This window comes from Theropithecus gelada, chromosome 2, assembly GCF_003255815.1.
Source record: "Theropithecus gelada isolate Dixy chromosome 2, Tgel_1.0, whole genome shotgun sequence".
In the NCBI taxonomy this organism is placed as follows: domain Eukaryota; kingdom Metazoa; phylum Chordata; class Mammalia; order Primates; family Cercopithecidae; genus Theropithecus; species Theropithecus gelada.
Window position 1 is genome coordinate 139,957,699 of NC_037669.1, and position 13,023 is coordinate 139,970,721.

Genomic DNA, 13,023 nt, shown 5'->3' on the forward strand with positions numbered 1-13,023 from the left:
CTTTTCTATAACTACAATGGCATTTTCAGTGATGTAATCTTTCCAGACCTTCGTTATATTCTCTCCTTTGGGGTTCTCTTCCATAACACTGACAATCCTTTTCATATACCATGTGCAATGAGCCTTAAATGTCTTTATGACCCCCTTATCAGAAGCTGACTTAGAGATGTGTTTGGGGGCAAGTAGACCATTTTGATGCCTATAGTGTTAAATTCATGAGGTTCTGTGACCAGGGGCATTGTCCAGTATCAAAATAACTTTAAAAGGCAGCTCCTCACTGGTAATGTGCTTCTGATTTAATGTCCCTTCTGATTTCAGGGACAAAGCATTGATTGAACTGATCCAGAATAGGGGTTCTCATTAGCCAGGTCGTGTTGGTGTACAACCAAAAGACTGAAAGCTGGTGTTTATTTTTTTTCCTTCAGGTTCAGAGTTTAGCAGCTTTTAGATAAGGGCAGTCTTGATCATAAACTCAACTGCATTTGCAAAAAATCAGTAGAGTTAGCCTGTCTCTTCTTGTCTTAATTTCTGGTGCTCACTTCTCTTCCTTACTAATACATTTATTATGGCTTTGTGTTTTCAGAATAGGAAACTTTTTTTTTTTTTTGAGACATAGTCTCACTCTGTCACCTAGGCTGGAGTGCAAGGGTGCGCTCTCAGCTCACTGTAACCTCGGCCTCCTGGGTTCAAGTGATTCTCTTGTCTCAGCCTCCTTAGTAGCTGAGAATACAGACATGTGCCACCATGCCAAGCCAATTTTTGTATTTTTGGTAGAGATGGGGTTTTACCATGTTGTCCAGGCTGGTCTCGAACTCCTGACCTCAAGTGATCCACTCATCTCGGCCTCCCAAAGTGCTGGGATTACAGGCATGAGCAACTATACCCAGCCCAGAGTAGGAAACTTGTGTGTTCATTAAAAACCTGTTTAGGTAGATATTATTTCTCCTCCATTATTTTCTTAATGGTGTCTGGGAACTTGTCTGTTACCTCTAGTTCAGCAGAAGATGCTTTCCTGTTATCTTGACATTTTTAAAGCCAAATCTCATTCTAAAATTATCAAACCATCCTTTGCTGGCATTAAATCCTCTAGCTCTAGATCCTATAATTTTATTTTGCTTTAAGTTGTCATACAATGACTACTTTTTCTTGAATTAAAGTAGTGTCTATAGGTATGCCTTTCTTATAGCAATCCTGAACCCACATAAAACCTGCATCTTCAATATGAATAAAAAGATATTTCACAATAAGGTTGTGTCACTTGCTGGTATAGCTGCAGTGATGGATTTATATATTTCCCTTTCCTTTTTTTACAGTGGTCCTGACAGTGGATTCATTTATCTTGAAATGGCAGGCAACTGCAGCTGCAGACCTTAACCTATGATACATATCAATAATTTAACTTTTTCTTGTAATGTCATGACTAGTCTCAGCTTTTTGGGAGCACTTCCTTCCTCACTAGTGGCATTTTGTTTTGGTTCCATAGTGTTATTCAGGATTTATGGTATTGCATGAGACACTAACACTATGAGAACTGCAAGATATCATCTTTTACTACAATATGCAATTTACTAGAGAGACAAACTGCTCATACAGAGATGATTAGTGTAAAATGGTATTTTAAGCAGATACAACACTTGAGCTCACTGCAATAGCAATGGGAGCTGCTATGAAATTATTACAGTAACACAGTATATACTAAAGTTAATTTATGCAGTTGTGATTTAATGCTACACCTTTACATTTGTTTATATTTTTCTCAACTGTAAATGGTTCCATGTGTAGTCTGTAAGTGTTTGTGCATAAGTTTTGATAAATTTTCACTTTTTATAATAGATTTGCATACATTTTATTGTAGTAAATGATGAATAGTATGTACATATATTTTTGCATCTAGAACATACCTGACCTTTTTTTAAACTTTTAAAAAATATTTCTAGGCTACAGGTTTATATGTATATTTTTTCAACTTGTCACAAATCTTCAAAAAATCTTCCAGTATATTTATTGAAAAAATCCACATATAGGTGGACCTGTGCAGTTCAAACCTGTGTTGCCTGAGTCAACTGTATTAACATATGGGCCAGAAAACTTTTTATATAAAGAGCTAGATAATAAATATTTTCGACTTTGTGGGCTGTATGTTCTCTGTCCCAACTATTTAAGATAGCCATTGTAGAGAAAAGCAGTGATAGACAATGCTTAAACAAATGGGTGCGGCTGGACTCCAAGAAAATTTTATTCACAGAAAGGTTCAGGCTGGATTTGGGCCATGCAATAGTTTGCTGACCCTTGTATTAATATACCATCATTAATACATTGTCAATTATCTCATATATATATATATATATATATATATATATATATGTATGTATAACATCTGAAATAATGAAAAAGTCTCTACAAGAATGGGAACTATGGATAAAAAAACTCAGGGAGGAAATTTGGAAATTAAAATCTTTCCTTGAGGAGAATTATGGTGACTATCTTCAAAAAGTCACATGCACAGCTGAAGGCCTTTAAGGATGAGAGAATGGATGGTAATATGCCATAAGGGAGTGCAATGGACTCAATGTTTGTGTCTCACAAAATTTGTATGTTAAAATCTTAATCCCCAATATGATGATATTAGAAAATCGGGCTATTGGGAGGTGATTAGGACATGAAGGGGAAGCCTCACAAATGGGATTAGTGCCCTCATGAAAAATTATGAGAAAGCTTGCTTTCTCTTTCTGTTCTCTACCATTTGAGGATACAATGAGAAGATGGTCATCTTCAAATGAAAACTAGGGTCCTCACCAGATACGGGGTCTGCCAGCACCTTGAACTTGGAATTCCCAGTCTCCAGATCTTTGAGAAATAAGTGCTTGTTGTTTTAGCCACCTGGTCCATGGTAATTTTTTTCTAGCAGCCCCAACTGACTAAGGCAGAGAGTGTGCCAACCAACCCATGACATTTTACCTATTTTGCACTGTTGCTGTGATTTGGGACAGAGTTCAGTATTGAGATTATCCATGTATAACACTCAATTCTCTAGAAGTTTAATATGAAACAAAAAAAGTGGTAGAGCGTTCAACTATCCCTTTCCTGAGGTATTTTTTAACCTGGTTGGTGACAGTCAGAAGGCCTTGGTATATGTATGTAAGATTGTATTTAAAGGTAATGTTTAAAACTGAACTCAGTAAACCTTGACCTATGTATTCACAAAGTTGAATTATGAATATAAAAGTAAACAAATAAAACTTTTTCCTTGGTGAAAGTTATTTTGTCATATGAACTGAAAGAACTGAATGATTCTTTTGGGAAGAACAGTGTTGTTCTCTACACTTGTATGGAGTTCATACACCATTTTTCTTCAATCATAAAACACCATAGATTGTAAGATGCACAACTGATTTGACAACAGCTTTTCAGAGAAGATACCAAAGTGAACTTAATAAAATCAAAAATCCCTAGGATATTCAACGTTCCCGTAAATTGTGGACTGTATTCTGACTTTAGGAATTTAAAAAGTGAAAAAGCTGTATCATAGAATGGAAGAAATGCTTTATATCATCATCTCCTCTGCCCACCCCACTCATCCCCAAAACACACACACACACACACACACACACACACACCCCTTGGCTTTAGGTGAAAAGTAAAATAAGACAGAACCTCTTATGAATTCTTCAGGAATAATGCATCATAAATGAACTTCACTGCTTTGTTCCAACTTGTCTTTTCTGAGATAAAATTTTAAATTGTTTCAAAATGGATATGATTTCTAACTGCGTTCAAAATATACTTTTATATCAGGAGAATTTTAGATTTATAGAATTATTGCAAAGACAGTAAAGAGAGTTCCAGTGTATCCCACATCCAGTTTTTGCTTTTATCACTGTCGCTTTAAGAGTTATTTGTATATTTTAGATACTAGTCCCTCACCAGACATATGTTTTGCAGATATTTTCTTTCAGTCTGTGGTTTGTCTTTTCTTTTCTTTTTTAACTGTGCCCTAATATGCCTCTTTTTTTTTTGTTCCAGGATACCATTCAGCATATCACATTAAATTTAATAAGTCATTTCTCCTTAGGCTCCTTTGGCTTTCACAGTTTGTCAGACTTTTTGTTTTAGGTAACTTTCACAGTGTTGTCAATTATTGGTCAGGTATTTCATAGACTGTCTCCCACTTAGGATTTGTGTGATGTTTTTCTCATAATTAAATTATGGTAATTATTTTTGGGAGCAAGCCCACCAAGATATAATGTAATTCTCACAATATACTTTAAGCATGCATACTATCAGTGCGACTTGCCACTCTTGATGTTAACCTTTATCACTCATTCCTTTTTCTCTTTTTATATAACCCTCTTTATAGCCACCATGTATAGTTTACACTAAAGGAGTGAAAAGTTATGCTCTGCCTTCTTAAGGTGGTGTATCTGTATAAGGTATTTAAAATTCTTCTCCATAGGAGACCTGTTCCTTCTCTCCCATTTATTTATTTAATCATTTGTGTATATCAGTATGGACCTCTCTTGTCTATGTCTTGTGCTGTTCCTAGATTCAACCAATTCTCCAAAGAGTCTTGGTTTCTTTTACACTTTTCTTGGTATTAAAAACCAACATCTGAGCACTAGGTGTGCTCTTTACTATTAAAGTGCCATTGTTTCCAGCCTCTTTCAGCAGACAGAGCAAGGAGAAATATGCATACGTATGAATCCATCTACAGAGCCGAGGTCGCACCACTGCACTCCAGCCTGGGTGTCAAAGCGAGTCTCTATCTCAAAAAATAAAAATAAAAATAAATAAATAAAAAATTCTATGGATCGATCTATAAATATTTCTAGAGGTAAACATCAGTAGATATATCAAACTAAATAGATGTTCTTATTGATGTATCCAACCCTAATCCATTACCATATGGATCCTTCTAGTCTTCTTCCCTTGCTAAATTGAGCCTTTCATTTTAGCAGTGAGAAGTCTGATTCCAACCATTTGCCATCAATTTGTCTAATTGTTCAATTCTAGTATGCATGATGAGTGACTTCAAAATTGCTAATCTGTACCATTAAGGGAAACAACTTTAGCAGCTACAGTACAGTGTATGTACAATTTATTTCCCTTTAACCTTACAGGTTACACTCATTGCCAGTGTTAAGTGGGTCAGCACCTTATTCCCTAACCACCTTTGCTGAAGTTGTTTTATAAATTTGTCATATACTTAGACTCTTTTTCACTTTCTGCATTCCAACCTCATATTCTCCAAACTAATTTTTTTTTTAAAATTTGTACCTGTTAAGGTTTATTTTTTGTCATAAAATCCTATGGATTTTGATAATGCTTAATATCTTGTATTCACCACTACTGTATTGTACAAAATATTTTCACCACCCTAAAAATTCCACTGTGTTTTATATATTTAGCTGGTCCTTCTCCACCACTCACTGAACATCTGGCAACCACTGATCTGCTTACCACTGCTATAGTTTTGCTTTTTTTAGACTTTCATATAATTGGAATAATAATATGCAGGCTTTTCAGGCTGGCTTCCTTCACTTAGCAATATGCATTTAAGTTTCATTTATATATTTTCATGGCTTGATAGCTCATTGTTTTTCATTGCTGAATAATATTTCATTGTATGGTGTGTCAAGTTTGTTTAACCATTTATTCAAGAAACACTTGGTTTTGCTCTGCTTTTGGCAAATAAAATTCCTATAAATGTGTGTGCAGGTTTCTGTGAAGTTTTCAACTCATTTCTGTAAATACCTAGGAGTGCAATTGCTGGATTTTATGTTAAACCTATGTTTAGTTTTGTAAAAACCTCTCAAAATGTCTTCCAATGTAGTTGTACTATTTTGCATTCCCATCAGCAATGAATAAGAGTTCCTGTTGCTCCATATCCTTGCAAACATTTGGTGTTGTCAGGGTTTTGGATTTTCGTCATTTTAATAAGTGTCTAGTGATAGCTCATTGTTTTCTTTTTCTTTTTCTTTCTCTTTCTTTTTTTTTTTTTTTTTTTTTTTTTTGGTGAGATGGAGTTTCACTCAGTCGCCCAGGCTAGAGTGCAATGGCGCAATCTCGGCTCACTGCAAGCTCCGCCTCACGGGTTCACGCCATTCTCCTGCCTCAGCCTCCCTGGTAGCTGGGACTATAGGCGCCCACCACCACGCCCGGCTAATTTTTTGTATTTTTAGTAGAGACGGGGTTTCACCATGTTAGTCAGGATGGTCTTGATCTCCCGATCGTGTGATCCGCCAGCCTTGGCCTCCCAAAGTGCTGGGATTACAGGCGTGAACCACCGTGCCTGGACTCATTGTTTTCTTAATTTGTGCCTCCCTAACGATAAATAATGCTGAGCACCTTTTCGTACGTTTATTTTCTATCTTCATATATTATTTGGTGATATATCTGTTCAGATTTTTTGCCTATTTCTAAATTGGCTTATTTGTTTTCTTTTGGTTGAGTTTTAAGAGTTATTTTTATATTTTGGATACTCATCTTTTATCAGATATATGTTATGCAAACATTTTCTCCTGATTTTGTAGTTTGACTTTCCATTCTTTTAACAGTGTCTTTTGTGAAACAGTTTTTTACTATTTTTATTATGCTAAGGTATATATAATATAAAATTTACAATTTTAGTCCCCTTTAAGTGTATAATTCAGTGACACTAATTACATCCTTAATATTGTACAAGCACCATCGCTCTCAATTTCCAAAGTTTTTATCACTCCAAACAGAAACTTTGTACCCATTAAATAACACCCCATTCTGTTCTCTCTAAATCTCTGGTCAATTATATTATACTTTCTGTCTCTATGAATTTACCTATTTCATATATTTTATATAAGTGAAATAATATAATATTTGTCCTTTCATGTTTGGCCTATTTCACTTAGCATAACATTTTCAAGATTTATTTATTTTGTCACATGTATCAAAAAATTCCTCTTTATGGTCGAGTAATATTTCATTGTATCTATGTACCACATTTTGTTCATACATTCATCTGTTAAGGGACATTGTGTTGTTTCCATCTTTTGACTATTGTGAATAATTCTGCTGTGAACATTGGCATACAAGTATCTCTTTTGGCTATTTACCTGGGGATGAAATTTCTGGGTCATATGATAATTCTGTGTTTAACTTTTTTAGTTAAAGTCATGTACATTTCTACCAGCCTGTCATGTACAATTCTACCAGCAGTGCACAAGGTTTCCAATTTTTCCAAATCTTTGCCAATTGATAGCTATTTTTCATTTTTAATTATAGTCATCCTAGTATGAAATGGAATCTCATTGTCATTTTGATTTGCCTTTCCCTAAAGATTAATGATGAACATCTTTTCATGTGCTTATTGGCCATTTGCACATTTGTATATCTTCTTTGGAAAATGTCTATTCAAATCCTTTGCCTGTTAAATTTTTTTTTGTTACTTTGTTATTGAGTTATAGGAATTCATATCTTCTGGACAACAATACTGCACTAGATGTGATTTACAAATATTTTTTCCTATTCCGTGGGTGGGTTGTCTTTTCATTTTCTTAGTAGTGTCCTTTTTTTTTGCTTCTTTTTTTTGAGATATAGTCTTGCTCTGTCACCCAGGCTGGAGTGCAGTGGTGCAATCTCAGCTCATTGCAACCTTCGTCTCCCAGGTTCAAGAGGCATTCCTGCCTCAGCCTCCTGAGTAGCTGAGATTACAGGTGGGTGTCATCATGCTTGGCGAATATTTCATATTTTTAGTAGAGATGGGTTTTCGCTATGTTGGCCAGGCGAGGTCTCGAACTCCTGGCCTCAAGTGATCCACCCACCTCGGCCTCCCAAAGAGCTAGGATTAAAGGCGTGAACCACCACACCTGACCAATAGTGTCCTTTGATGAACAAAAGTTTTAAATTTTCATCAAGTCCAATTTATTTTTTCTTTTGTTACTTGTCTTTGTGTTATATTTAAAAATACATTGCCAAATACATAAAGGCAAATGTGTCTCTATGTTTTCTTTGAAGTGTATAGTTTCAGGTCTTAAATTTAATTTAAGTCCAATGTTCTAGCTAAGTTACATTATTTTTAAATTTTTACTTTTTATTTTTTGGAGACAAGGTCTCTTGAACTCCTGGGCTCAAGAGATCCTCCCGCCTCAGCCTCCCAAGCAGCTGGGACTACAGGCAGATGCCACCATTTGTGGCTAATTTATTTTTTAAAAAAACCTTTTCTTATATAGAAATGGGGTCTCACTATGTTGCCCAGGTTGGTCTCAAATTCTTAGGCTCAAGCTATCCTCCTGCCTTTGCCTCCCACAGTGTTGGGATTGAAGGCATGAGCCACCACACCTGGCCTAAACTGCCTTCTAAAAAGGTATTGCCAAATGATACTCCCAGCAACAGTTTGTAAGAGTGTCCATTTTTCTCTCCAGTGTTGGATATTATCACCTTTATATGTTGCTAATCTAGTGGGAACAAAAAAGATACGACATTATTTTAATTTTTATCCCCATTATTATCGAAGAGGTTAAACATCTTTTCATACATTTATTGCCAATTTGCATTTTTGTTCTTTTGAAATTTTTCTATTTGTTGTTATTTTATATAATATTGATTCATAGGAGCTCTTCATATATCATGAGTATTTATCCTTTCTTATGTTTGTTTTACCTATTGTTTCCCAATTTATAATTTGTCCTAATTTTGTTTAAGAAATCATTATTTGAAGCAAACTTTTTATAGTTTATGATGAATTTAAGATAAATATTTATGATGAATTCTGGTATTTATGTTTTAAAGCCTTCCTCAGCCCTAGTTATAGATCTGTGTACCTATATTTCATTTTAATACTTTTATAGTTGATAGCATGTATCTTTTATTTTGTTTTAACATTTAGCTCTTTTATCCATTTGGATTTTAAAAATACATCTTGTGTGAGGCAGGAGTCTAACTTTTCTTTTAAACAAATCTTACACTGATTTTCTCAACACTGTTTTTGAAATTGTCAATTCAAAAATCATGAAAAAAATGATCATTATGTTTTTTGTCTGCATAGAACATTCTTTATAATCTTTTGCTATAAGATTTTTGGCACCAAACCATTATAATCATATTTTATCCACAAATAAACCTAAAGATAGAAAAAAAGCTTCGATAGTTTTATAAATAGAATATTTAAATGATTTTCTCACTTTATGGCAAAATTTTTTCTTACCAGTCTGTTTTTTTTTGTTGTTGTTTTTTGAGACAGACTCTCACTTTGTCACCAAGGCTGGAGTGCAATGGGGTGACCTCCTCAGCTCACTGCAATCTCTGCCTCCTGAGTTCCAGCGATTCTCCTGCCTCAGACTTCCCAGTAGCTGGGATTATAGGCAACTGCCACCACACCTGGCTAATTTTGTATTTTTAGTAGAGACAGGGATTTGCCATTTTGGCCAGGCTGGTCTCGAACTCCTGACCTCAGTTGATATGCCTACTTCGGCCTCTCGAAATGCTGGGATTACAGGCTGAGCCACAACACCCAGCCCTTACCAGTAGTTTTAATGTTCTGGTTGTGTCCTATATGGAAGTGTATTATCTTTTTGAAGGGATCTGTAGTGGTTAGCGAACATGACTCCATTTGGCTTTCCCCCCAACACTTTTATGCCAGAGTTATTTTTAGTCCCCATTTGTCAGTAGATTAAGATGTTTGATGGAAACTACTTTATCTCAAAGATTTATTCAACCCCTTTAGGTTTGTGAAGGTTAATCACAAAACACACAGAGTCAAGATATTGTTATTAATTGGCTTATGAGCATGCCATTGCAAGGGTTAATATTTCTACACTGCAGGGAAAAGCAGGCTCATAATTCCAAGGCAATTAACTGAGAGAAACAGCCTGACCCAGGGAAATTCCTCTTGGCTCCTATAAAAGTTCCATGCATTTTAAAGATTGGCACCCAAAGTAGCCCATTCTTGGTTTTGTTGTTATGTGGAAAAGAACATTTTCTCTCATACTTTAAGTTTGAAGAATTGGTGCATATTTTAATGCCACATATACAAAGATACCTTCCAATTTACTTAGAACTTTAGGTAGGAATATGACTTTTTAGGGGAGAAGGACAGATGAGGATTCATTTAAAGCAACTAGAAAATGCAGTCAATAATAAAAAATATATGTTCTCAAAAAAAATTCCCTAGAACCTGGCAGTTTTCATTGTAAATGTCTCTGTTGTCTTGATAACTGAAATATGTGTTATCTATGTTATAAAGAGTAACAATAGATCCTTCTATAGTGAACATAAGGCAGGATTTGCCTGCTTTTTAAATCAAACATTTATATATTTGATTTTCTTAAGGTAAGAATTACTTCTATATGTGTCTCTGTAAACTTGGGAATGTTCATTTATTTTGTGAACACAACTAGTTATAGACAAGTCCATCTCCCACACTCATCTATATCAAAATTACTCTGAATTGTTTTAGAATTGAACATATCTGACTGAAAATCAAACAACCATAGGAGTTAAAGAGTGTTCTTAGATTGGGGAGATAATTTGCTCTTAAAAAAGATGAATGATAAACTTTGGGCATTAAAAACTAAATATAATTAAATAATAATTTAGGTGGCTTTAATTGTGCGAAAGTTTGAAAAACTTTTTTCAAAAGACAGATACTTACTGAAATTTTAAACAAGCATATTCTACTCTGCCTTTGCATTTCCGTGATTGTCCTTATCCACGAGTTTATGTTTTGCATGCTCTTTTCTTAGTTTAGGGGTTGCAAATGCTGTCATGAATTAAATATGTCATCTATGGAGTATAGCCAATCTGTAAGCCAATATCATCTAATGCAGCTTAACCTTGACTTTTTTTGACAGTTGTAATCCACATTGCTTTTGATTCCAATCCAATCCTCTTCGATAACCACAGTTTGCACAGCTTCTCAGAGCAAATCCTTTCCTACGATCTGAGTGAGGAATTTCTAAAGCTCATTGTATATGTCAGGTCTTCCAGTTACGTAAGTGAAGATAATAGCAAATGTAAACTTTTTGCTTTAAAAGAAAGGCTGAATGTTTTTATGCTTTTGAACAAAGGTCAACAAAACAACAACCTAACAAAAGGCTATGCTGTCTTCAGAAACCCCACTTGCGAGAACAAGCACTCTTGCATGCATGTTCTGAGAGAATGATGTAGTGGAATGATCCAAAGTTTTAGGTCACATGGGCCTTGAGGTGAATCCTAGAATCCTCCCTGCATATCAGGGGAATTTTGACAGGTCATTTAACTTTTCTATATCTAAGCTCATCCTAAAGTGGGGCTGAAAATATCTGTCAGAGATTGTTATATGTAATAAAAGAATTACCAGATGGAAAGCACCTGGTGCAGTCCCTAGAATTTTCACACTGTAGATAATTCATTCCCTGACTAGATTTGCACTCCGGGTTTTAGATTGACACTGAGTTTTGCAGAGTTTTTCACTACTCAGAGTTCCCGAAGTCTACTGAAACAGGATTCAGGACAGAGCAGCACGGAGACAGGCAGCCTAAGCAGGAGTGGGGAGGTAAAGGAGAAAAGAGGGGTTAGCTCTAAAGGCAGAGATTGAGTTAACGGAATTTTCAAAAGAGGAATCTCAACATATTGACAGTAATCATGGGCAGTTCTAAGAATCCTGACTTTTCACTATTTTATATACTCAGGTTATATGCAGAATATGGAATTTAGAGTCAGAAGACCTCTTTGGGCCTCAGTTTTCTTGTCTATAAATTGTCAACAAAAATATTTCATGCTTTGTGAACTTCATGTGGTTATTAGGAGATCAAAAAATGTATTCATGTATGAGATAAGCCTTTGAAAGTATAAAACCCAATAATAAATAAATAAATAAATAAATAAGTAAAAAAGAAAAAAGAAAGTATAAAACCCTATATGGTTGTTAGCTATCATGTCTTGATCTGGGTGAACTAACAATACATTGTATGTCAGAGGAGATATAAGAATTAAGACAGATCAATTACATTTAAAAGTGCTACACAATCTCCAAGAAAATAATTCTCAAGGAAGTATATACTTTCAATCTGTAAAATCAGCTTATGTCAATCATATAAAAATTCTCATAATTCTGTAGCACATACACTCACATACACACACAAATAATATTAATTATAAGAAACTCAGGACTTCTCAGAAAATGAAACTAGATTGTTTGAAAGAAAAATGAATGAACTGGAGTTTCATTCCTGGAGCTTATACCTATTATTAGCTTAAACATAATGTACTGAAAATGTAATAAAATTTCAAGTTGTTTCAGAAAGCTAAATAAAATGGAGAATTCTTTTTTTTTTTTTTTTTTAAAGGTTATTCAATCAACCTCCTAATATGGACATAAACTCCAGTGGCTTGGACTCTGAACCATGATTCCTCAAAATAAAGCAAACAGTTCCTCATGACTTTATAGAGTGATTAAGCCATTGGAAATGCGTGGCACAAAAAGCGTCACACAGCACAACATAGAAAAGAGCTCCAGTTAATGCAACATGTGGAGAAAGACAGTGTGGATATACACTTAACTGTTTGGCGAAGCTCCTTAACTTTAAAACCACATATTGAAAGTAGGAAATATAAAAACTTCTAATGGAATTCAAATGAAGAATAATGACATAAATTAGTTAGGGCTGGAGAAAGAATAAAATGCCACTTATTTAAAATGCATGTAGTAAGAATTCAGAGGAACAGATACGTTACACATTTGGGGCATATTTCTTCAGGTTTCAAGAAAGTACTCTATTTAGAAATCAGTAGCATGTTTTGTTTACATTTGCTGAATGACAATCCACTGTTTGCTTTTTTAATTTGATTGCGATCCTAATGTTTGCTATGTCGAAGAGACTCTCAAGTGTTTTAAAAATCCTTTTATAAAAACGTTTCTTTATTTAACTCTTAATGTGGACCCAATCAAACGAAAGAGCACTGAATTTTGGGAAAGAAAAAATTAAAATAGAATGTCAGTCTAAATTATTTTAAATCTGTTGTGTTCATCACTTTTTTTATTCATTTATATGATTTTTAGGCATCAATATG

The 13,023-nt window shown here is 34.7% G+C and overlaps 1 long non-coding RNA gene across 1 annotated transcript in view; it reads left to right on the forward strand.

Annotated features, from left to right (window-relative positions):
- The window catches only part of LOC112617958, a 44,490-nt gene extending 32,034 nt beyond the window's left edge, over positions 1-12,456 (forward strand). The window contains exon 3 of the long non-coding RNA XR_003117995.1: positions 12,300-12,456. This is a non-coding gene — a long non-coding RNA (uncharacterized LOC112617958). The remainder of the gene's footprint in view (positions 1-12,299) is intronic.
- The last annotated feature ends 567 nt before the right edge of the window (positions 12,457-13,023 follow it).